Source organism: Oncorhynchus gorbuscha, linkage group LG17 (assembly GCF_021184085.1).
Source record: "Oncorhynchus gorbuscha isolate QuinsamMale2020 ecotype Even-year linkage group LG17, OgorEven_v1.0, whole genome shotgun sequence".
NCBI classification, from domain to species: domain Eukaryota; kingdom Metazoa; phylum Chordata; class Actinopteri; order Salmoniformes; family Salmonidae; genus Oncorhynchus; species Oncorhynchus gorbuscha.
Window position 1 is genome coordinate 42062862 of NC_060189.1, and position 25962 is coordinate 42088823.

At 43.5% G+C, this 25962-nt stretch overlaps 1 pseudogene; it reads right to left on the reverse strand.

The window, feature by feature from the left end:
• Positions 1–24081, reverse strand: part of LOC124001420 — a 37326-nt pseudogene extending 13245 nt beyond the window's left edge.
• Between the last annotated feature and the right edge of the window lie 1881 nt (positions 24082–25962).

A 25962-nucleotide genomic window follows, 5' to 3' on the forward strand; every position in this document is an offset into this window, starting at 1 on the left:
ATGAACGGGATGAATGGATGAATGAATGAATGAATGAATGAATGAATGGATGAATGGATGGATGGATAGATGGATAGATGGATGGATGAATTTGTACCTTGGCCGCCACGATGCTGACCCCCATTCCACTGTTCAAGGGTTTCGTCAGTGTAATAGTCACAACCTCAAGTTCTCTATGCAGTGGCTAAATGAAAGAAACAGAGAAGAGATCTCAATGAGAAAGAGGTATTAACATTTGATAAGGGTATGGTAAAAAAATATGGATATGTTTTTTTTTAAATGCACCGGGTTTGCCTCCTGTGCAAAGAAACAGTTTGCTCGGTTGAAGAAAATGGTCCAGGTGCCACCAGACTGGGGGTGAGACATCAGAGTGCAGAGGCCTAAAGGAAGAGAGAGCACAGCCTATGTAGATAACTGTTCACAGACACAACACACAATGCATGTTGTACAGTGAGTGCATTGTTGTGTGTCATTTGTATCATGCATTTTACTTACAATATAGCCTTTTACCATCCCGGATAATGCCTCTACAAGGCAGACGTTGTATACCAGTTTAGACAAATGTCATTCTCTATTTTATATTGAAAGTAATTAGTCAGTTCAGCAAACCTCTTTTTAAAAAGCATGTGGCTACAGTACCTTTGCGGCAGATAGGTTCCAGGAACTCCCTGAAGCCCTGCGGGATGCCATTGACCGTGTCACAGGAGTAGCCTTCCTCAGGGAGCAGGAAGGGCAGGTGGAGGTCTGGCCCCTCCTCCAGCTGGAGGTCCTGCCCTTCACTACGCAACAACTCATCAGCACTGGCTTCTGCAGCCGCCACCACCCTGTCAATCACACCCTGAAAGGGCAGAGGAAGAAGACATGAAGGATATTTGAAAAACCTGTGTTTTTGGTTAGACTTTATAAGCCATTATAAATGCTTTATCATTTATTTGATGTTGATTGATTTTATTTAAGAAAAATACATATAAAATACATCTACATATAACAATACATATACGCACAGTATGAATTACAATGGATATAATGTTTATAAATGCCCATAAATGTTTAGAAATGTTTACGAACAATTAATTACAAATTTAAGGACTTGGCTAGTACTCACAGGGGCAATGCGGGGCTCGTTGGTATCGTAGAGGTAGCTTGTCATCAGTGTTCGAAGCTGCAAGGAGTTTAACTTGAAGCAGGTATTCTGGATGTTCTCCGAATCTTGCATGGAATATTTGTTCATGGTCAACAGCATTGTTACCTAGAAAATATCCATCAATCAAATCACCTCTTGACTACCTTGAACCTGATAAGATACAAATTTTTATAAATTACATGGGTTTGTCATGTTTTGTCATTGATTATCATGTCTTGTCTCTGTGCTTCCCTTCTATTCGTTTCCCTCTGCTGGTCTTATTAGGTTCTTTCCCTCTTTCTATCCCTCTCTCTCCCCCTCCCTCTCTCCCTCTCTCGCTCTCTCTCTCTATCGTTCCGTTCCTGCTCCCAGCTGTTCCTCATTCTCCTAACTACCTCATTTACTCTTTTCACACCTGTCCCCTATTTTGCCCTCTGATTAGAGTCCCTATTTCTCCCTCTGTTTTCCGCTTCTGTCCTTGTCGGATCCTTGTTTGATGTTCGCAGTTCTGTGTCCTTGTTCCGCCCTGTTGTGTTTTTACCTTCTTCAGATGCTGCGTGTGAGCAGGTGTCAATGTCAGCTACGGCCGGTGCCTTCCTGAAGCGACCTGCAGTCTGTGGTCGCGTCTCCAGTCGTTCCTCTCTACTGACGAGTGGATTTCAGTTTTCCTGTTTTTGCATTTACCTAGATAATATCCAGGATTATCGCTTTTGTTTAAAACTGGAATAAAGACTCTGTTTCCGTTAAGTCGCTTTTGGGTCCTCATTCACCTGCATAACAGAAGGATCCGACCAAGAATGGACCCAGCGACTACGGATTCTCGCAACACTGCCGTCGAGATCCAGGGAGCAATGCTCGGCAGACACGAGCAGGAATTGTCTGCTGCTCGTCATGCCGTTGAGACCCTGGCCGCTCAGGTTTCCGACCTCTCAGGACAGTTTCAGAGTCTCCGGAACCTAGGGTTAATAACCCACCATGTTACTCTGGGCAGTCCACTGAGTGCCGCTCCTTTCTCACCCAGTGTGATATTGTGTTCTCTCTCCAACCCAACACATACTCAAGAGAGAGAGCTCGGATCGCTTACGTCATATCACTCCTTACTGGTCGGGCTCGGGAGTGGGGCACAGCTATCTGGGAGGCAAGGGCTGAGTGTTCTAACGATTATCTGAACTTTAAAGAGGAGATTATACGGGTTTTTGATCGTTCAGTTTTTGGTAAGGAGGCTTCCAGGGCCCTGGCTTCCCTATGTCAAGGTGATCGATCCATAACGGATTACTCTATAGAGTTTCGCACTCTTGCTGCCTCCAGTGACTGGAACGAGCCGGCGTTGCTCGCTCGTTTTCTGGAGGGACTCCACGCTGAGGTTAAAGATGAGATTCTCTCCCGGGAGGTTCCTTCCAGCGTGGACTCTTTGATTGCACTCGCCATCCGCATAGAACGACGGGTAGATCTTCGTCACCGAGCTCGTGGAAGAGAGCTCGCGTTAACGGTGTTCCCCCTCTCCGCATCTCAACCATCTCCTCCCTCCGGCTCAGAAACTGAGCCCATGCAGCAGGGAGGTATTTGCATCTCGACTAAGGAGAGGGAACGGAGGATCACCAACCGCCTTTGCCTCTATTGCGGTTCTGCTGGACATTTTGTCATTTCATGTCCAGTAAAAGCCAGAGCTCATCAGTAAGCGGAGGGCTACTGGTGAGCGCTACTACTCAGGTCTCTCCATCAAGATCCCGTACTACTATGTCGGTCCATCTACGCTGGACCGGTTCGGCTGCTTCCTGCAGTGCCTTGATAGACTCTGGGGCTGAGGGTTGTTTTATGGACGAAGCATGGGCTCGGAAACATGACATTCCTCTCAGACAGTTAGGGAAGCCCACGCCCATGTTCGCCTTAGATGGTAGTCTTCTCCCCAGTATCAGATGTGAGACACTACCTTTAACCCTCACAGTATCTGGTAACCACAGTGAGACCATTTCCTTTTTGATTTTTCGTTCACCTTTTACACCTGTTGTTTTGGGTCATCCCTGGCTAGTATGTCATAATCCTTCTATTAATTGGTCTAGTAATTCTATCCTATCCTGGAACGTTTCTTGTCATGTGAAGTGTTTAATGTCTGCTATCCCTCCTGTTTCTTCTGTCCCCTCTTCTCAGGAGGAACCTGGTGATTTGACAGGAGTGCCGGAGGAATATCATGATCTGCGCACGGTCTTCAGTCGGTCCAGAGCCAACTCCCTTCCTCCTCACCGGTCGTATGATTGTTGTATTGATCTCCTTCCGGGGACCACTCCCCCTCGGGGTAGACTATACTCTCTGTCGGCTCCCGAACGTAAGGCTCTCGAGGATTATCTGTCTGTTTCTCTCGACGCCGGTACCGTGGTGCCTTCTTCCTCTCCCGCCGGAGCGGGGTTTTTTTTTGTTAAGAAGAAGGACGGTACTCTGCGCCCCTGCGTGGATTATCGAGGGCTGAATGACATAACGGTTAAGAATCGTTATCCGCTTCCCCTTATGTCGTCAGCCTTCGAGATTCTGCAGGGAGCCAGGTTCTTTACTAAGTTGGACCTTCGTAACGCTTACCATCTCGTGCGCATCAGAGAGGCGGACGAGTGGAAAACGGCGTTTAACACTCCGTTAGAGCATTTTGAATACCGGGTTCTGCCGTTCGGTCTCGCTAATGCTCCAGCTGTCTTTCAGGCATTAGTTAATGATGTACTGAGAGACATGCTGAACATCTTTGTTTTCGTTTACCTTTTTCTCCGTCACTCGAGATTCATGTTCAGCACGTTCGACGTGTACTCCAGCGCCTTTTAGAGAATTGTCTCTACGTGAAGGCTGAGAAGTGCGCCTTTCATGTCTCCTCTGTCACATTTCTCGGTTCTGTTATTTCCGCTGAAGGCATTCAGATGGATCCCGCTAAGGTCCAGGCTGTCAGCGATTGGCCCGTTCCTAAGTCACGTGTCGAGTTGCAGCGCTTTCTCGGTTTTGCTAATTTCTATCGGCGTTTCATTCGTAATTTCGGTCAAGTGGCTACCCCTCTCACAGCTCTTACTTCTGTCAAGACGTGCTTTAAGTGGTCCGGTTCCGCCCAGGGAGCTTTTGATCTCCTCAAGAAGCGTTTTACATCCGCTCCTATCCTTGTTACTCCTGACGTCACTAAACAATTCATTGTCGAGGTTGACGCTTCAGAGGTGGGCGTGGGAGCCATTCTGTCCCAGCGCTTCCATTCGGACGATAAGGTCCATCCTTGCGCTTATTTTTCTCATCGCCTGTCGCCATCGGAACGCAACTATGATGTGGGTAACCGCGAACTGCTCGCCATCCGCTTAGCCCTAGGCGAATGGCGACAGTGGTTGGAGGGGGCGACCGTCCCTTTTGTCGTTTGGACTGACCATAAGAACCTTGAGTACATCCGTTCTGCCAAACGACTCAATGCACGTCAAGCTCGTTGGGCGTTGTTTTTCGCTCGTTTCGAGTTCGTGATTTCTTATCGCCCGGGAAATAAGAACACCAAGCCTGATGCCTTATCCCGTCTCTTTAGTTCTTCTGTGGCTTCTACCGACCCCGAGGGGATTCTCCCTGAAGGGCGTGTTGTCGGGTTGACTGTCTGGGGAATTGAGAGACAGGTAAAGCAAGCACTCACTCACACTGCGTCGCCGCGCGCTTGTCCTAGTAACCTTCTTTTCGTTCCTGTCTCTACTCGTCTGGCTGTTCTTCAGTGGGCTCACTCTGCCAAGTTAGCTGGCCACCCCGGCGTTCGGGGTACGCTTGCTTCTATTCGCCAGCGGTTTTGGTGGCCTACTCAGGAGCGTGACACGCGCCATTTCGTGGCTGCTTGTTCGGACTGCGCGCAGACTAAGTCAGGTAACTCTCCTCCTGCCGGTCGTCTCAGACCGCTTCCCATTCCTTCTCGACCATGGTCTCACATCGCCTTAGACTTTATTACCGGTCTGCCTTCGTCTGCGGGGAAGACTGTGATTCTTACGGTTGTCGATAGGTTCTCTAAGGCGGCACATTTCATTCCCCTCGCTAAGCTTCCTTCCGCTAAGGAGACGGCACAAATCATCATTGAGAATGTGTTCAGAATTCATGGCCTCCCGTTAGACGCCGTTTCAGACAGAGGCCCGCAATTCACGTCACAGTTTTGGAGGGAGTTCTGTCGTTTGATTGGTGCTTCCGTCAGTCTCTCTTCCGGTTTTCATCCCCAGTCTAACGGTCAAGCAGAAAGGGCCAATCAGACGATTGGTCGCATATTACGCAGCCTTTCTTTTCGTAACCCTGCGTCTTGGGCAGAACAGCTCCCCTGGGCAGAATACGCTCACAACTCGCTTCCTTCGTCTGCTACCAGGCTATCTCCGTTTCAGAGTAGTCTTGGGTACCAGCCTCCTCTGTTCTCATCCCAGCTCGCCGAGTCCAGCGTTCCCTCCGCTCAGGCTTTTGTCCAACGTTGTGAGCGCACCTGGAGGAGGGTCAGGTCTGCACTTTGCCGTTACAGGGCGCAGACTGTGAGAGCCGCCAATAAACGTAGGATTAAGAGTCCTAGGTATTGTCGCGGTCAGAGAGTGTGGCTTTCCACTCGTAACCTTCCCCTTACGACAGCTTCTCGCAAGTTGACTCCGCGGTTCATTGGTCCGTTCCGTGTCTCTCAGGTCGTCAATCCTGTCGCTGTGCGACTGCTTCTTCCGCGACATCTTCGTCGCGTCCACCCTGTCTTACATGTCTCCTGTGTCAAGCCCTTACTTCGCGCCCCCGTTCGTCTCCCCCCCCCCATCCTTGTCGAGGGCGCTCCTATTTACAAGGTATGGAAGATCATGGACATGCGTTCTCGGGGACGTGGTCACCAGTACTTAGTGGATTGGGAGGGTTACGGTCCTGAGGAGAGGAGTTGGGTTCCATCTCGGGACGTGCTGGACCGTTCGTTGATTGATGATTTCCTCCGTTGCCGCCAGGGTTCCTCCTCGAGTGCGCCAGGAGGCGCTCGGTGAGTGGGGGGTACTGTCATGTTTTGTCATTGATTATCATGTCTTGTCTCTGTGCTTCCCTTCTATTCGTTTCCCTCTGCTGGTCTTATTAGGTTCTTTCCCTCTTTCTATCCCTCTCTCTCCCCCTCCCTCTCTCCCTCTCTCGCTCTCTCTCTCTATCGTTCCGTTCCTGCTCCCAGCTGTTCCTCATTCTCCTAACTACCTCATTTACTCTTTTCACACCTGTCCCCTATTTTGCCCTCTGATTAGAGTCCCTATTTCTCCCTCTGTTTTCCGCTTCTGTCCTTGTCGGATCCTTGTTTGATGTTCGCAGTTCTGTGTCCTTGTTCCGCCCTGTCGTGTTTTTACCTTCTTCAGATGCTGCGTGTGAGCAGGTGTCAATGTCAGCTACGGCCGGTGCCTTCCTGAAGCGACCTGCAGTCTGTGGTCGCGTCTCCAGTCGTTCCTCTCTACTGACGAGTGGATTTCAGTTTTCCTGTTTTTGCATTTACCTAGATAATATCCAGGATTATCGCTTTTGTTTAAAACTGGAATAAAGACTCTGTTTCCGTTAAGTCGCTTTTGGGTCCTCATTCACCTGCATAACAGGGTTAAGTGGTTGGGCAAACACAGGTCTTGAAAAGGAGATTCTAAATGTCAACTAGAAAAGGTACATTTCCTGCACATCTCTAATGTTGGCTTTATGGTAAATCATACACTGTAGTTGACCAGGGAAACATGGGAAAGTTATGCTGCTTTGAAAGTTGATAAACTTGTAAACACACAAGTAGGAGAAAATGCCATTGAAAGATTTATAAGGAGATTTTCACACTTGCTAGAGAGCTCTTCTTTGTTTACACCCATTCAGCATTGTTCACATCTCTTAACAACAACAATTCACAAGTAAGCGCATGTGAGTCAGCTTGGCATTGTCCTCCATAAATTAGTCTTTCTTCTCCCACTGAGCTTTGTCGATAGCACCAGCTGAATTCAGGGCAGCAATGTTGTTGAGAGTTGTAGCAACACTGTAGCCATTTTCCATAGCTATGTCTTTCCAAAAAATCTGCGGTTTAAAAATGGTGTACAATGTACTGACCAGGGAAGCCCCCATTCTGTTATAGACAGAAGCCTGTGACATGACAGACCAATTAGGACTCATCTTGATATTTGGTATTTATTAGGATTCCCATTATCCGCTGCAAAAGTATAAGATACTTTTCCTGGGGTCCACATGAAGCATGACATAATACATAGTACAGAACATTATTAGTCAAGTACTGAAATACATATAGTACATTTAAAAAGTCAAACATAGCATACAGGGACGGCAGGTAGCCTAGTGGTTAGAGCGTTGGGCCAGTAACTGAAATGTTACTTTTTCAGTTCTGCCCACTCATTTTCAGATTGAGGTCAAGGCTTTGTGATGGCCACTCCAATACCTTGACTTAGTTATCCTTAAGCCATTTTGCCAAAACTTTGGAAGTATGCTTGGGGTCATTGTCCATTTGGAAAACCCATTTGCGACCAAGCTTTAACTTCCTGACTGATGGCTTGAGATGTTGCTTCAATATATCCACATAATTTTCCATCCTCATGATGCCATCTATTTTGTGAAGTGCACCAGTCCCTCCTGCAGCAAAGCACCCCCACAACATGATGCTGCTACCCCGGGCTTCACGGTTGGGATGGTGTTCTTCGGCTTGCAAGCATCCCCCCTTTTTTCCTCCAAACATAACGATGGTCATTATGGCCAAACAGTTCTATTTTTGTTTCATCAGACCAGAGGACATTTCTCCAGAAAGTACGATCTTTGTCCCCATGTGCAGTTGCAAACCGTAGTCTGTTTTTTTTATGGCGGTTTTGGAGCAGTGGCTTCTTCCTTGCTGAACGGCCTTTCAGGTTATGTTGATATAGGACTAGTTTTACTGTGGATATAGATACTTTTGTACCTGTTTCCTCCAGCATCTTCACAGGGTCTTTTGCTGTTGTTCTGGGATTGATTTGCACTTTTCGCACCAAAGTACGTTCATCTCTAGGACACAGAATGCTTTCTTTCCTGAGCGGTATGACGGCTGTGTGGTCCCATGGTGTTTATACTGTACTTGCCTACTATTGTTTGTTCAGATGAACATGATACCTTCAGGCATTTGGACATTGCTACCAAGGATGAACCAGACTTGTGGAAGTCCAAAAAAAAGAGGTCTTGGCTGATTTCCTTTGATTTTCCCATGAAAAAGAGGCACTGACTTTAAAGGTTGACCTAAAGATTGACCTTGAAATATATCCACACTCAAATTATGTCAATTAGCCTATCAGAAGCTTCTAAAGCCATGACATAATTTTCAGACATCAAACTTCCGTCTTCAACTGTATATAAAAGGTCTGTCTCTTCACAGTCCCTTTTGTGTTATCTGTTATTTTACACTGGTTTTATTGCTAGTTTGAGTTACCTGGGGTAACAGAAAGTTCCATGTAGTCATGGCTTTATTTAATACTGTGCGTTTCCCATTATCTGTTCAGGACCTGGGGACTGTGAAGAGACCTCTGGTTGCATGTCTTGTGTTTTATTGATGTGTGTCCGAACTGCTTGCCAACTGCTTGAACACTGCTGCAACTTCTGCACACTCTAGGAGCTCAGATGCAATCATTTAATAACCAACGTTTCAACAGACAAGCTGCCCTCATCAGAGTTCGGGGTTCGGTAACTTCAACACATCAATACCTCTCCTCAACTTTCCTCAACGTTCCATCTGTGTACATCTAAGTGTGATACGTGCTGCTTTGTTCTGGACCAACTGTCCTTCTTTGCCACACATGACCACACAGCTGGGCAGTAGTCCAGGTGTGACAAAACTAGGGCCTGTAGGACCTGTCTGTTCAACTAAGATGTCAAGAAGGCAGAGCAACACCCTATCATGGACAGACCTCTTCCCATTTTAGCAACCATTGATTCTATATGTTTTGACCATGAAAGCTCGCTATCTAGGGTTACATCCAGCAGTTTTGTCCCTTCAACTTGCTCATTAGCTATATTATTCAATAATAGATCTAAACAAGGTTTAGCATCGAGCGAGTGATTTGTCTGAAAAATTATGCTTTTAGTTTTTTTGATATTTAGCACCAGTCTAATGCTAGTCACCCATTCTAAAACTGACTGGATCTCTATGTTAAATGTCTCAGTTATTTATTTTACTGTTGCAGCCGACATGTAGACTGTTGAGCCGTCAGTGTACAAAGACACACAGACTTTATTCAAGGTCAGTGAAAGGTCATTTGTACAAACAGAAAACGATAATGGCCCTAGTCAGCTTCCCTGCGGTACACCATATTCAACTGAATTTGCATGAGAGATAATTCCATTAATGAAAACCCTCTGTGTTCTATTAGATACCGTAGGTAACTCGCAATCCATAATAAGGCAGAGGATGCAAATCCATAACACTTAAGTTTTTCAGCAATAGGTTATGATCAATGACATCAAAAGATGTACTAAAGTCTAACAAAACAGCTGCCACAATCTTCTTTCAGCCAATCATCAGTCATTTGTGTCAGTGCCAAGCATGTTGAGTGCCCTTCCCTATAAGCATGCTGAAAGTCTGTTTTCTGTAAAATAACTTTGTCTTAGGTACATTTTTGCTTGAGAAATTGCTCTTTGCTGAGAAACTATTTTTGTTTCTTTTTGACCATTTGAATTTAAAACAAACAGTACTTAATTGTTACCCAGAAATGATTTGATATTGAGATAAAAACGGCTGCATTGGACCTTTAAACAGCCCTACTGTGACATAGGAACTAGCTTAAAAACGCCCACCTTGAGGAATTTAGACACATTTGACAACCTGGTCAAATAAACTAAAATAAAGTCACCCACCTGTATGATGCGGCTGAGGTGGCAGTCTGCGGCCAGCTCCAGACCTTGCCTCTCTGCCCAGTCCTCCACCAGGCTAAGCCTCTGGCGGAGGGTGGCCCCCCAGTAGTGGGACCTAAGGCCCAGGGAGCAGGCCTCTCCCTGGGGGCTGGGGCTCAGCAGCCTGTTGAATCAAATCAAACATGATTTAAAGTACATTTAAAATGACACACTTTACAATAAAATCATGAAAAACAAGGAGATTAAAACAAGACAAAGAAATAAAAGAGATTAATAAAAGAACATGAAACAAAAAAGATGAGTAAAATATTGGTGATTAAAGGCCAGGCTAAAAGGGTGTTTTCAAAACGTGATTTAAAAGCCTCAACTACTGTATGTCTGCCTCTCTCACCTGTTGAGGAGCCAGGCACTGATGGAGTGGAAGAGTTGGGAGAACAGCTGGATGGTGAGGGCAGCGTTGACTCGACAGCGACGCAGCAGAGACATGGCACCCATCAAGGTTTGCAGTACGCCCTCTGGTGGAAGGAGGATCGAGAGACAAAAAGTTTTGAAACAAACTTTTAAAAAACATTGAAAATAAGCACACTGGTGTTGATTTCCATGCTAATATGATGGTTCTATATCTACTGGATCAAAAATAACGTATGGAAGCTGCGGGTTAAAACAAAAAACGTTAGAGGTTATAACTTGATTGTGTTGTGGTTAACATTCATGGTGTACCTATTCCTGCAGGTGATTGACTCCCCTCAGGATAAATAAGGAATTCTGGCAAGTGTCTGCTCAGATCAGCCAGCAGACACTGAGTCAAACACCTTGAGGAACAAAAGACAGAAAGACAGACAGACAGGGGGGCAGGGGGCTTTATCAATACTGTACAACATCAGGACGGATTAGGGAAGATCACTTATGTGCTCAGTTCACAGTAGAACAGCAGCTACAATCCTTATTTACTGAATTTCTTATTTACTGAAGTCAGAGTAAATTACATAGATTAGAAGAGATAAGAAGTGCTATGTGTAATGTCTTACTTGAAAGCTTTGTACACCAGGTGTGCCAGGTTCTCCTGAGCCTGCAGAGTGATGGGGCTTAGATCTCTGTCCTGCTTTAGGAAGTTCAGGAGCTCTGAGGTATTGGCCATCCAGAAGGCTACAGCACCAGCTATGGACTTCTGCTTCTGGAAGGGAGAGAGAGAAAGACCAAGATGGAATAAATATGGACATTTTATAAGCCTTATTATGAGACATTATAAAGTGTCAATGCATGCTTGTAACAAGTTATCAAGCATTATAAACTGGGTGGTTCGAGCCCTGAATGCTGATTAGCTAACAGCCGTGGTATATTTATTTTATTTATTAGGATCCCCATTAGCCGATGACAATGGTGACAGCTAATCTTACTGGGGTCTGACACATAATGAAAAATAATTACAGACAAAAGACTTTACAATTTACATACATTTTTTTAAATGATCATGTAGTGTGTGTGTGTGTGTGTGTTTGAATCTATCAGTTACACATACATGTTAGTACATACACACAACAAGTAGGTCACATGGGGAAACATTGTCCTGCGAGGTGTTGATTTATTTGTGTTTTGTTGTTCACTTGCCCTATAAAAGATGGAAGGGAGTTCCATGCACTCATGGCTCTGTATAATACTGTATGTTTCCTTGAATTTGTTCTGGACCTGGGGATTGCGAAAAGACTCCTGGTGGCATATCTGGTGGCGTAGTTGTGTGTGTCAGTGCTGTGTGTAAGTTAACTAGCAAACAATTAGGAATTTCCAATACAATAATGTTTCTTAGAAAAACAAGATATGACACAACTCTTAGCTAAGAGAGACTGGCATGCATAGTATCGCTGCATATTGCTGTGGTAGCCATGCTTTTTAAGTGTGCCTTGAATTCTAAATAAATAGCAGACAGTGTCACCAGTGTGGTTCACGTGTGGTTTACGCATGTGTGGTTCATGGTGGGAACCACACATGCAGAGATCATCCTATTCTGCGTCTCAGCGGTTGGAACCAAAAAAACTCAAATTTGGATTCATCAGACCAAAGGACAGATTTCCACCGGTCTAATGTATAATGCTCGTGTTTCTTGGCCAAAGCAAGTCTCTTCTTATTACTGGTGTCCTTTAGTAGTGGTTTCTTTGCACCAATTCAACCATGAAGGCCTGATTCATGCAGTCTCTGCTGAACAGTTCATGTTGAGATGTGTCTGTTACTTGAACTCCGTGAAGCATTTATTTTGACTGAAATGTCTGAGGCTGGTAACTCTAATAAACTTATCCTCTGCAGCAGAGGTAACTCTGGGTCTTCGTTTCCAATGGTGGTCCTCATGAGAGCCAGTTTCATCATAGCGCTTGATGGTTTTTGCGACTGCGCTTGAAGAAACTTTTAAAGTTCTTGAGATTTTCCGGACTGACTAACCTTAATGTCTTAAAGGAATGATGGACTGTCATTTCTCTGCTTATTTGAGCTGTTCTTGCCATAATATGGACTTGGTCTTACCAAATACGGCTATCTTCTGTATACCACCCCTACCTTGTCACAACACAACTGATTGGCTTAAACGCATTAAGAAGGAAACAAATCCACAAATTCACTTTTAACAAGGCACACCTGTTAATTGAATGCATTCAAGGTGGCGACCTCATGAAGCTGATTGAGAGAATGCCAAGAGCGTGCAAAGTTGTCATCAAGGCAAAGGATGGCTACTTTGAAGAATCACAAATAGAAAATATATTTAGATTTGTTTAACACTTTGTTGGTTACAGCTTTTTTCCATCTACGTAATATTGAAAAAATCAGAAACTTTCTGTCCAAAAATGATGCAGAAAAATTAATCCATGCTTTTGTCACTTCTAGGTTAGATTACTGCAATGCTCTACTTTCCGGCTACCCGGATAAAGCACTAAATAAACTTCAGTTAGTGCTAAATACGGCTGCTAGAATCCTGAACTAGAACCAAAAAATTTGATCATATTACTCCAGTGCTAGCCTCCCTACACTGGCTTCCTGTCAAGGCAAGGGCTGATTTCAAAGGTTTTTACTGCTAATCTGCAAATCATTACATGGGCTCGCTTCTACCTATCTCTCTGATTTGGTCCTGCCGTACATACCTACACGTACGCTACGGTCACAAGATGCAGGCCTCCTAATTGTCCCTAGAATTTCTAAGCAAACAGCTGGAGGCAGGGCTTTCTCCTATCTCAACCTTTAAGTCTATACTGAAGAATAATCTCTTCAGTGGGTCATATGATTGAGTGTAGTCTGGCCCAGGAGTGTGAAGGTGACCGGAAAGGCTCTGGAGCAAGGAACCGCCCTTGCTGTCTCTGCCTGGCTGGTTCCCCTCTTTCCACTGGGATTCTCTGCCTCTAACCCTATTACAGGGGCTGAGTCATTGGCTTACTAGGGCTCTTTCATACCATCCCTAGGAGGTGTGCGTCACTTGAGTGGGTTGAGTCACTGATGTGATCTTCCTGTCTGCTTTGGCGCCCCCCCTTGGGTTGTGCCGTGGAGGAGATCTTTGTAGGCTATACTCGGCCTTGTCTCAGGATGGTAAGTTGGTGGTTGAAGATATCCCTCTAGTGGTGTGGGGGCTGTGCTTTGGCAAAGTGGGTGGGGTTATATCCTTCCTGTTTGGCCCTGTCCGGGGGTGTCATCGGATGGGGCCACAGTGTCTCCTGACCCCTCCTGTCTCAGCCTCCAGTATTTATGCTGCAGTAGTTCATGTGTCAGGGGGCTAGGGTCAATTTGTTATATCTGGAGTACTTCTCCTGTCTTATCCGGTGTCCTGTGTGAATTAAATATGCTCTCTCTAATTCTCTCTTTCTCCTCTTTCTTTCTCTCTCTCGGAGGACCTGAGCCCTAGGACCATGCCTCAGGACTACCTGGCATGATGACTCCTTGCTGTCCCCAGTCCACCTGGCCGTGCTGCTGCTCCAGTTTCAACTGTTCTGCCTGTGATTATTATTATTTGACCAAACTGGTCATTTATGAACATTTGAACATATTGGCCATGTTCTGTTATAATCTCCACCCGGCACAGCCAGAAGAGGACTGGCCACCCCACATAGCTTGGTTCCTTTCTAGGTTTCTTCCTAGGTTTTGGCCTTCCTAGGGAGTTTTTCCTAGCCACCGTGCTTCTACACCTGCATTGCTTGCTGATTGGGGTTTTAGGCTGGGTTTCTGTACAGCACTTTGAAATATCAGCTGATGTAAAAAGGGCTATATATATACATTTGACATGATTCCATGTGTTATTTCATAGTTTTGATGTCTTCCCTATTATTCTACAATGTAGAAAATGGTAAAAATAAAGAAAACCCTTGAATGAGTACTGGTAGGTATTCTAAAACTTTTGACCGCAAGTACATATTAGCAGAAGATATGGGCCTTACAGACGTATGAAGATTAGTCCATCCTAATGATAGAGAATATAATTTTTTCTCCCACTGTCATAAGGCACACTCCAGAATAGATTTCATCTTGATATCTAATTTCATGGTTAATAATGGGATTGATTGCAAGATTGGGCCCATTGCCCTCACAGATCATGCTATACTAATGTTACATGTTTATAATAAGGGTAGATGTTTATATAAAGGGTAGATATGAAGGGTAGATTTAGAAAGAACCCAATAGCTGAGTAACTGGAATTACCCAAACATAAAGCAGACATTTTTTAATCAATATTTAGTCATCTGCAGAGTAAAGACTGTAAAAACCTCAGAACAATATGTCAAATTGACCTTAAGTGTGAAATTGAGGATGATACCTGGTTGAAGATCTTGTCCAAGGAGGAAGATAAGAGAAGTCAGGGGGAAACTTACTCAGTATAAGATACTACATAGATTGTATTGGACCCCAACAAGGCTTTATAAGATGGGACTGACCAACAATTCTCTGTGTTGGAAATGCCAAAAAGACACTGGGAAATTCTTTCACACAATTTTAATTTTACCTTTATTTAACTAGGCAAGTCAGTTAAGAACAAATTCTTATTTACAATGACAGCCTACGCCAGCCAAACCCAGACAACTGTGCACCGCCCTATGGGACTCCCAATCACGGCAGGATGGGATGCAACCTGGATTCAAACCAGGGCCACCTCTAGTAACTGAAATGTAGTGCCTTAGACCGCTGCGCACTTCGGTAGTCCATAAGGGAGTGTACATTAGTGCTACATTTTTGGAAGGATGTTTTGAAATATCCAGTGGTGGAAAAAGTACCCAATTGTCATACTTAAGTAAAAGTAAAGATACCTTAGTAGAAAATTACTAAAGTAAAAGTGAAAGTCACCTAGTAAAATACTACTTGAGTAAAAGTCTATTAGTATTTTGTTTGAAATATACTTAAGTGTCAAAAGTAAATGTAATTGCTAAAATATCAATATCAAAAATGATTTCAACTTCCGTATATTCAAGCAAGCCAGATGGCATCATTTTCTTGTTTTTAAAACCTACGGATAGCCAGGGGTACACTCCAACACCCAGACATAATTTACAAACAAAGCATTGTGCTTAGTGAGTCCACTTGATCAGAGGCAGTAGGGATGACCGGGATGTTCCCTTGATAAGTGTGTGAATTTGACCATTTTCCTGTACTGCTAAGAATTGAAAATGTAATGAGTACTTTTGGGTGTCAAATGAGGAATTTGCACTGATCACTGTATGGTTACAGCAGCTAGAGTAATCCTTAGAATTTGGAAGGGTCATGCCACTCCTACTATGAAACAATGGATAGAATACATTTTAGAAGTAGCATCTTATGAACAAATGCTTGCTAGGATCGCTGGTAGAAACGACAATTCTAGATGCTGGACGCATTTTATTTGTTAGGTTGTTTTTAAGACTGGGAGGTGATGACTTATTTAGTTCATTATTGTAGCTTGTGAGATACTATTTGACTGTGTATATGGCAAATATATCACGGCTAAGGGCTGTGTCCAGGCACTCCACATTTCGTTGTGCATAAGAACAGCCAATAGCCATGGTACAGTATATTGGCATATACCACACCCACTCGAACCGTATTGCTTAAGTATACCTTCAGGCTAAAGTGTTACCAAAACCATAATGAACCCATGAAGTAGTAGAGGCATGCTCTTTCCAGTTGAGCTGTATAATTCACAGTCAAACGTGTGATGGTGCATGCATGGTCTCACTTGCCTGGATGACCACCTCAGTCATGGCTACCATCTTGTTGACAGTAGCGGTGACTCTGTGTGCGTGCTCTGAGGGGCGATGACTCTGTGATGTCTCCTGACTGTGACTATAATGGCGGTGGAGAACGAAGCGTCCGGCCATGTACAGGACGTAGGCAGGGGAGAGCTTGAAGTGCACAGTGGAACTGTTGGTGTAGTTGATGACTGCAGAGAGGAAGGGGTCCTCGGCTGTTACGAGGGACACCAGTAGAGGACGGCAGATTAATACAGGATGATAATGAGACCGACAACAAACTGATTATTCTATTGCTATGTTATTACTGTGTGTTATTACAATGTGCTACTACAGTGCTACTACAATGGTCAAATTGAATTACTTACAATTTTCCCTGAATTTAATACCAACTGGAAGTGCAAGTTGGTCCATGTTGTCCTGATCTCTGTTAAGACAAGATGTAATAATTTCAGTTGTCCAGCCTATAGTCACCTCAACAATATCTCAAAACCGGAATCATGAAGAAACAAAAGCCACAGTAGCCATTTTATTAAGCTTCAAGAGATGCCAGAAACGTGTGAATTTTTGTCACACACAGAAGACAAGGTCATGTCAACAAATGTAAATGTTTACATTACTTGGGGTCATGTTTACCTTTCATTCCCTGTTCCATAGTCTTGTTGCTGGTTATGCTTCCGGACCATGCCTCGCCACGTGGAACTTTTCTTGCATTCTGTTGTGTCAGGGTTAGAAACAATATCCTTGTTGGTCCAGGACTTCTCCACAGGTACAGAGGCTGATATCTGCCTGCAGTGGAGAGAAGACTATACCTATAACTTGAGAATCCGCTACAGGCAGTGAACTTTTACAGGAGACAGACTTAACATTGAACATGAACTTTTGTGAACCAGAGTGGGGGTGCTTGGAGTTAAAATTGTCATGCTTCTCTGTTTGCTAATGAATTCATTGGCGAAGACCTACCCATTCTCTTTCCTCATAGTGGACCCGTTAGGCTTTGCCGAGTGGTTAACAGCATCATCTCCCGTCTTCTTCTTCTCCTTCTTCTTCTCTTTCTTCGACAGTGTCCTCTTGAAGTTCTGGATCATGCCTCCCTTCTTTTTCTCTGGGCTGTTGTCCTGTATGGATAAAGGCCACATAATCACACAGAGAGACACAACACTACAGTGGGAAATCAAAGCATTAACTCTTGCCAGCTAAATTGCTTTCCTTGCCTTGACATTCAAGCTAGGTCGGGCATGAAAAGTAATTTCTAACTGAGCAAATTCTGCTCAATTATAAATACAGTAAGCAGTCAGTCACATGTACAATAATGTCCTTATCCTTCTTGAGTACGAAGCGGCCCTCCCGGTTGTGTGTGTTCCAGTTCAGCTGCACAACCAGAGGCTTTTCACTCAGGTCCAGCTGCCGTTCTTCTGCCATGGTTAACAGGGCGAAGAGTGGGAGAGTAACATGAACAAATTTACCGGATAATACACTCAATCTATTCAAAATATAGAATTGTTCACAAATGCCCTGCCCCCAAGTGTACTCTTTAATTGTTGTATCCATCCAGCCATCTGTCTGTCTATCCATCCATCCATCTTACCCTTGTTAGCATGAACCTCAAACAGGAAATAGGGAGTATTCAACATCTTCATGTCCGGTCTGAACTTCTCTGACAGTGTTTCAATAACCTCTCCAGTGGTGGTGGTGCTGCTGATACGCAGGCACTTGGTGGCAACGTTCCCTGCAATGTGGTCCTCAAAGTAGAACCGCATTACTCCATGGAACTCTAAGTTCTAGAGGGGAAAGAGTGGATGAACGAAGTCGAGCAGAGGTAATAACTTAGCTAACTAGCTAGCAATCTTCATTTGTTTATCTAAACCAAAATCTACATAGCTAGCTTCTATAATTTGCTGGCTAGAAATTCCAAAGCAAATCAATTTAATTAGCCAGCTGCTATCTGGTGATGAGATTTGTAACTTGAAATGTAAATTGGAGAAAAAGGGATAATGTGGGTGACTAACTGGTGTCTGTTGGTGGTGGGTATTGTGTGCGAAGGTTGTTAGTATGCATGATCTATTGACATGGTGGGATATAGTACCCTGTTTGGGACAAAGTAGTAAAATGTTAGCTAATCACTGTCTAGTGGGTGTCCTACAGACTAATCCTGCTGCTGACACATCATGTCACGCCCTGACCTGAGATATCTGTTTTCTTTATATTTTGGTTAGGTCAGGGTGTGACTAGGGTGGGTATGCTAGTTTTTGTATTGTCTAGTTTGTTTTTGTATGTCTAGGGTTTTTGTAGGTCTAGGTGATTTGTATGTCTATGGTGGCCTGATATGGTTCCCAATCAGAGGCAGCTGTTTATCGTTGTCTCTGATTGGGGATCATATTTAGGTAGCCATTTCCCTTTGGTGTTTGTGGGATCTTGTCTATGTGTAGTTGCCTGGCAGCACTTGTTTGTATAGCGTCACGGTTCATTTTGTTCAGTGTTCATTTTTAAAATAAATAAGAATGTATGCATACCACGCTGCGCCTTGGTCTCATTCATACGACGAACGTGACACATCATGCTATCCCGGAGCATAATGAGAATGTGGGATGCAAAAAAGCCAGGACAGCCAATGGTATTTATGAAAGCATAACCCCATCTTGAGAAAACAACATCACCAATCCACAAGCTCCTCATACTTTTCACACCGTTGCAGTCAGTTCTTTGTCATGGGGGATATAAGGGGCTGTTAGTACACTCTTTGAGCCTATTCATAGTGTAGTTGGCAGTGCTTGTCTTCTCAACAGCACAACTGTAGGTGCTCATATACAACAACACACGACTAGACTGTTTACAGATTTTTCACACCTTTGCTGACAGTCGAACTCAATGCCCCATGATTTACTCTGAGTGTAACAAAACGCATACCAGTCTACTGTATCCTTTTCTATTTACAGATGAACGTGGTTCTTGTATGGTTAAACTCCTTGACTGTGGTAAAAACTGAATCTCTTCCGTACATGGCTCATTATGACAGCTGGCAATCTCAGGCATACAGTGAAGTCTTACACATCCTCATGATTAGTCTCCGTGTATTTCCAGGAGACTTGCAGTACAAACAGTACTTTAACCCAACACCTAGCGACCTCATCAAAAGGTTGAGATCTTGGCGTACCGGTAAAAGTTATTTTTTAGGCAAGTCGGTTAAGAACAAATTCTTATTTACAATGATGTCCTACACTGGTTGGCTTGAAAGTTGCTGGATGGAGCAAGGGCGGCTATCGGGAAGGTGTGTGTCCATTAAGTACTTGCTATAGAAAGGCGTGGTGACTCACTCTTAAGGAAGGGGATAATGTAGTGACCTAAACCCAATACCTAGAAACCTCGTCAAGAGGCTTGGACATCTTGGCGTAAGGGTTAAGGTATTGAGTTGGGTTTGGGTCCCCGTCAGGAATACCCCCTTAAATCTCTACATTATGTCCATGTAAGGACCGACGCAGGAGATGAGAAGCAGGTACGGAGAGTCAAACATCTGATAGGGAACAGACATGAAACAAGACAGAAACAGCATCGGCACACAAGTAACACGGACATATTACAATCAATACAGAGCTGGGGAACTGACAAATATAGGGGAGGTAATAAACAGGTGATTGAGTGAGTCCAATATTGCTGAAGCGCGTGACGAGGGAAGGCAGGTGTGCGTAACTTATGGTGGCAGGACTGTGCAATGCAGGGCAGCCTGGCGCCCTCAAGTGCCAGGGGGGAAGAGCGGGAGTAGGCATGACATCCCCCCCCTCTAGGGGCGCCACCCGGCATCCCACCTGGGAGAGCCGGCCGAGACATGGGCGCTGGGCAAGCCGGCTGGAGGTAAACTCCCCATGAACAAGCAGAGGCGTGGGAGTCTGGAGAGCCGACTGAGGCATAGGAGCCTGACGAGCCGGCTGAGGCATGAACGCCTGTCGATCCCGCTGCGGCGTGGAAACCTAATGATCCGGCGGAGCATGACGTGGGATGGGAACCTGCCGAGCCAACCGAGGCAAGGAAACCTCTCGAGCCAGCTAGAACATGGAAACCCGACGAGCTGGCTTAGGCACCCCTGGTTCCATCGTTGGCGGAATCCAAGCCTGACGTCACCAACAAAACCCATGGGCCGGCTGGGCGAACAAGACCTGACGATCCGGCTGAGGCCCGAAGTGGGATGGGTGCCTTCCAAGCCAACCGGGGAAAGGAAACCTCTCGAGCCAGCTAGGGCGTGGAAGCCCAACGAGCTGGCTAGGCACCCCCCGGTTCCATCAGCAGTGACCCAGGACAAACGTCACCACCAACCGGAACGCCAGAACTCCACAATGCTTCGTGTGATGGCTGCTGCATTCTGTAAGGACCGACGCCGGACAGGAGTTGAGAAGCGGGTACGGGGAGTCAAACAGTTAATAGGGAACAGATATAGAACAAGGCAGAAACAGCATCAGCACACGGGTAACACGGACATATTACAATCAATGCAGCAGCGGGGAACAGAGCTGGGGAACTAACAAACATAGAGGAGGTACTAAACAGGTGATTGAGTGAGTCCAGGTATCGCGAAGCGTGTGACGAAGGAAGGCAGGTTTGCATAAATGATGGTGGCAGGAGTGCGCAACACAGGGCAGCCTGGTGCCCTTGAGCTCCAGTGGGGAAGAGCGGGAGCATCGATTATAGTGTGTGGGGGGGGTGTTTTTATTGTAACTTTCACATCTCTTGGGAGTCAACAACTTCGTTGTATGCAACATTCAATGCATTCAGAAAGTATTCAGACTAGATTTCTATGCATATAATTTCTGTCAAGCCATTTTTCACATACAGTACCAGTCAAAAGTTTGGACACACCTACATTTGGACACACCTAATCAACTCAAGGGTTTTTCTTTATTTTTACTGTTTTCTACATTGTAAAATATTAGTCAAGACATCGGAATTATGAAATAACACATATGGAATCATGTAGTAACCAAAACAGTGTTGAACAAATCAAAATATATTTTCTGTTTTAGATTCTTCAAAGTAGCCACATGCCTTGATGACAGCTTTGCACACTCTTGGTATTCTCTCAACCAGCTTCATGAGGAATGCTTTTACAACAGTCTTGAATGAGTTCCCACATATGCTGAGCACTTGTTGGCAACTTTTCCTTTACTCTGCGGTCCAACTCATCCCAAACCATCTCAATTGGGTTGAGGTCAGGTGATTGTGTAGGTCAGGTCATCTGATGCAGCACTCCGTCATTCTACTTCTTGATCAAATAGCCCTTACACAGACTGGAGGTGTATTTTGGGTACTGTTGAAAAAGAAATGATAGTCCCACTAATCTCAAACCAGATGGGATGGCGTATCGCTGCAGAATGCCGTGGTAGCCGTGCTTAAAACTTTTTCGGGATCAGTGTCCCTTCCACGGGATGGATGAGCTAACGTAGGCTAATGCGATTAGCATGAGGTTATAAGTAACAAGAATATTTCCCAGAACATAGACATATCTGATATTGGCAGAAAGCTTACATTTTTGATAATCTAACTGCACTGTCCAATTTACAGTAGCTATTATTATAGTGAAAGAATACCATGCTATTGTTTGAGGAGAGTGCACAATTTTGAAAATGAAAAGTTATTAATAAACAAATTAGGCACATTTGGGGAGTCTTGATACAACATTTTGAACAGAAATGCAATGGTTCATTGGATCAGTCTAAACCTCTGCATATACACTGATGCCATCTATTGGCCAAAATCTAAATTGCACCTGGGCTGGAATAATATATTTTGGCCTTTCTCTTGCATTTCAAAGATGATGGTACAAAGAAAAAATACAAAAGAACGGTTGTTGTTTTCTTTGTATTATCTTTTACCAGATCTATTGTGTTATATTCTACTATATACATTTCCATCAAATTCAAAGAGTTTCCTTTCAAATGGTACCAATAATATGCATATCATTGCTTCAGGGCCTGAGCTACAGGCAGTTAGATTTGAGAATGTCATTTTTGGCGAAAAGTGAAGAAAAAAAAGGGGGCTAATCCTTAAGTGTGCCTTGAATTCTAAATAAATCAGACAGTGTCATCAGCAAAGCACCCCCACACCATCACACCTCCTCCTCCATACTTCATGGTGGGAACCACACATGCGGAGATCATCCATTCATCCATTACTCTGCGTCTGACAAAGACACGGCAGTTAGAACCAATATTCTCAAATTTGGACTCATCAGACCAAAGGACAGATTTCCACTGGTCTAATGTCCATTGTTCGTATTTCTTGGCCCAAGCAAGTCTCTTCTTATTATTGGTGTCCTTTTAATAGTGGTTTATTTTCAGCAATTTGACCAAGATTTATTTGGGCTGCTATCTGAGGTGCAGTTAACTCTAATTAACTTATCCTCTGCAGCAGAGGTAACTCTGGGTCTTCCTTTTCTGTGGTGGTCCTCATGAGAACCAGTTTCATCATAGAGCTTGATGGTATTTGCGACTGCAATTTTCCAGATTGACTGACCTTCATGTCTTAAAGTAATGATGGACTGTCATCTATATTTTCTTATTTGAGCTGTTTTTGACATAATATGGACTTGGTGTTTTACCAAATAAGGCTATCTTCTGTATACCACTCATAGTCACAACACAACTGATTGGCTCAAACATATTAAGAAGGAAAGAAATTCCACAAATTAACTTTTAACAAGGCCCACCTGTTAATTGAAATGCTTTCCAGGTGAAGAGTGTGCAAAGCTGTCATCAAGGCAAAGCATGGCTACTTTGAAGTATCTCAAATCTAAAATATATTTTGATTTGTTTAACACTTTTTTTGTTACTACATGAATCCATATGTGTTATTTCATAGTTTTGATGTCTTCACTATTATTCTACAATGTAGAAAATTGCTAAAATAACAAACTCCTTGAATGGGTAGGTGTGTCCAAACTTGACTGGTACTGTACATTATCACCATTTTAATGTGTCCCAGTTCTCAAAATAAATATTAACTATTGAAGTAATTGGTACTCACATGCAACACATAAGCAATAGGCTGGCAGTAGGAAGTATATGAAATGTAAATGGTTTAAGTTGTGATTTTATTAAAACCAGTTGACTTTTATTTCTTATACACCACACTCAGTTTATCTTCTCAAAAAGCTAAGGTGGCATGCCAGATACAGGTTAGTTTATTACATGTGAACCATTCCATACAATTTTAAATGCAGTACTGTTTTGAAAAGTTGAGACTTACAATTAACTGAGGGGGGTTGTAACAATAGTGAGGTGGGAGTCTCAGGCTGGACATATTGGCAGTCAGGCTCTATAGACGCATGCCAATAGGGTTGCCAGAAAAAAAGCCTTTATTGAGAGCAACCAATGTAAAAATCTGGAGTTTGCTAAATGGCATTGGCATTTGGATTGAAACCAGGTGCTATGATCGTATGTGATGGAAATAGAAATATCCCTCCCAATGTGTTCTCCAACTCATAAAACATTTTAGAAAAAGGCTCAATGCCGTTAACCTCTCAGGGTGAGGTTTTGAAACATATTGAAAACATGGGTGTCAATCATTTTAATCTCTACCTTTTTGAGAGGAAAAAATATATAATTATTAAACTAAATATCTTTATCTGATCAATTGTATTAGTATAAAATAATATAATTTCCCAATTTTCTTGGAGCGTATAATATAGCTCAGTATTTGAATTATTTCGTCGTTTTTTTTCTCATCTTTATCAAGGGAGTCAATAATTTCCTACTCCACTGTAGATTTGATTGATTACATTTCTGAAGTCCACTCACCTTGCATGGCAGACTGATCTCAAACAGGTCCAGTCGGGTGTTGTTCCAATGTTGGATGATGTCAGCTAATCTCTGCCACTCTTCCTTCCCTGCCATGTCCAGTCAACCGAGTAAATACTGAAGTAACAGTCTTATATCTTCACAATGATCGTTGTTTTTGGCCACAATCTTCAGCCAGTGCACTATTCTGCATAACCTATAGCGATGACAGGAGTGCTCTGAACGCCTATACATGGTAATGTTAATGTCTTCAGCGGTCCCTGGGATCCCACCCCTGTTAGTGACAGGTCATCACACCCTTATGTGTGGCAGTGACCGCAATAGACTGGCCTCTTAATCAAATGATCCTACTGTATCTGCAACCCAGATTACTTGATTCCATAATAATACATATTGCATTTCCTGTGTAAAGTCTTATAGCATAACTACATCAACAATAACAGCAACATCAAGTCTAGGGGCCCATAACTGTTGTTTTTACTGTAAAGGTGTCCTGGGTAATCGGGTGTCGGTCTATAAAATGTGTAAGTCGCTCTGGATAAGAGTGTCTGCTAAATGACTTAAATGTAAATGTAAATGTAAATAAAAAGTGGGAACACCCCTACAGCCCTGTGGTTTCTGGTATGCCCTTGTACAAGGCTTATCATCAAGGTGTGTGTGTGTGGTGCACATACTGTACTCAAACGGCTGACATCTGGTGGAGTGTACAGAGTTAAATCATTGAGATTGATCATGAAGATAGTTGCATGATTTATAGGCTATTGGTATTCCCTGAACCCTAGAACTCTGCCCCAGCTTGCTACAGTACGTATGAGTGCATTCCACCCTCCTTTAGTGGGGTCCAGGAAGTGATCACGCTTGAGTGGATTCCACTTCTCATGCATGTCTGTGATTTCCACTAGAATGTATGTTTACAGGTCATCAATCCAGCCCATTCAACCAGATCATTAATGTAGGGCAGCTTTTGTTACTGCTCTTGAAGCTTACAGGACAACTCACAATGGAACAAAGATCCTAATATACATGAACAACCAATTAAATGTTCTTTAAAAAAATGCTATTGTCGTCTGGATGTTGAAAATGCTTTTGTATCCCATCAGTAGTATTTTCAGAAAGTTTTACTGTAAAAAATGACTTTCAATGTTTATTGTCATCATAAAATAGTGTGCATAAAACACAATTCTTATGGTTTGAAACAAATATTTCATGATGTTATAAACAGTGTTTGAAAGACAAGTGTTTATTTTTTGATATTCTCTTCCTCCTCCTACTCTACATGTTGCTTTTCTTCATCCCAAGCCTCACCGAGTAACAGAAAAAATGGTGTAATACTGTGTGAAATTTACACAAATATATGAAATAGTTTACATGATGTAGTCCTTTCTGTTGGAGTCTTTTCTTTTCAAGTCTTTTCCTTTTTGTGTTTTGTTTGTGTCTCCTGGTAATGCAGAATGGGCATATTAAGCGACTAAGACAAACTAACACAACCATTTAAGTTCTCCACGTCTTCTATGGTCTCAGGTAAATTGTCAATCCCATTGTACAGCACAGACATGACACCTACAGATACACATGGTACAGTATTATCAAGCAGTGTAGCCGACAGTTCTGAAATGCAGAAATATGAGCTGAATATACACTGAGTATACAAAACATTAAGAACACCTGCTCTTTCCATGACATAGACTGAATGCAGTTTCGACAACTTTTAGTGTTCATGCAACTCAAAATTAGGAAGGTGTTCCTAATGTCTGGTATACTCAGTGTAAAAAAAAATGTTACTGAATATGAGTCTCAATATAGAGTACACTACGTCATATCATATGTTTACACAATATATGTAGTATAATACATTATTGTTGTATGTTACTGCATGTATTACTACCAGTATGTAATCCAGGTTGTGAAAACAGAATTAAGCAGCTTTAATGAGTTTAATTTTATTATTTGCTGAGAGGTGTTGGATACAGCTTAGAGTTGGCAAAGTTCAGTCTCGATTCCAATGGCAACAGCCTGACCAATGATCGCTATGGTTTTCATCAGCCACACAGTC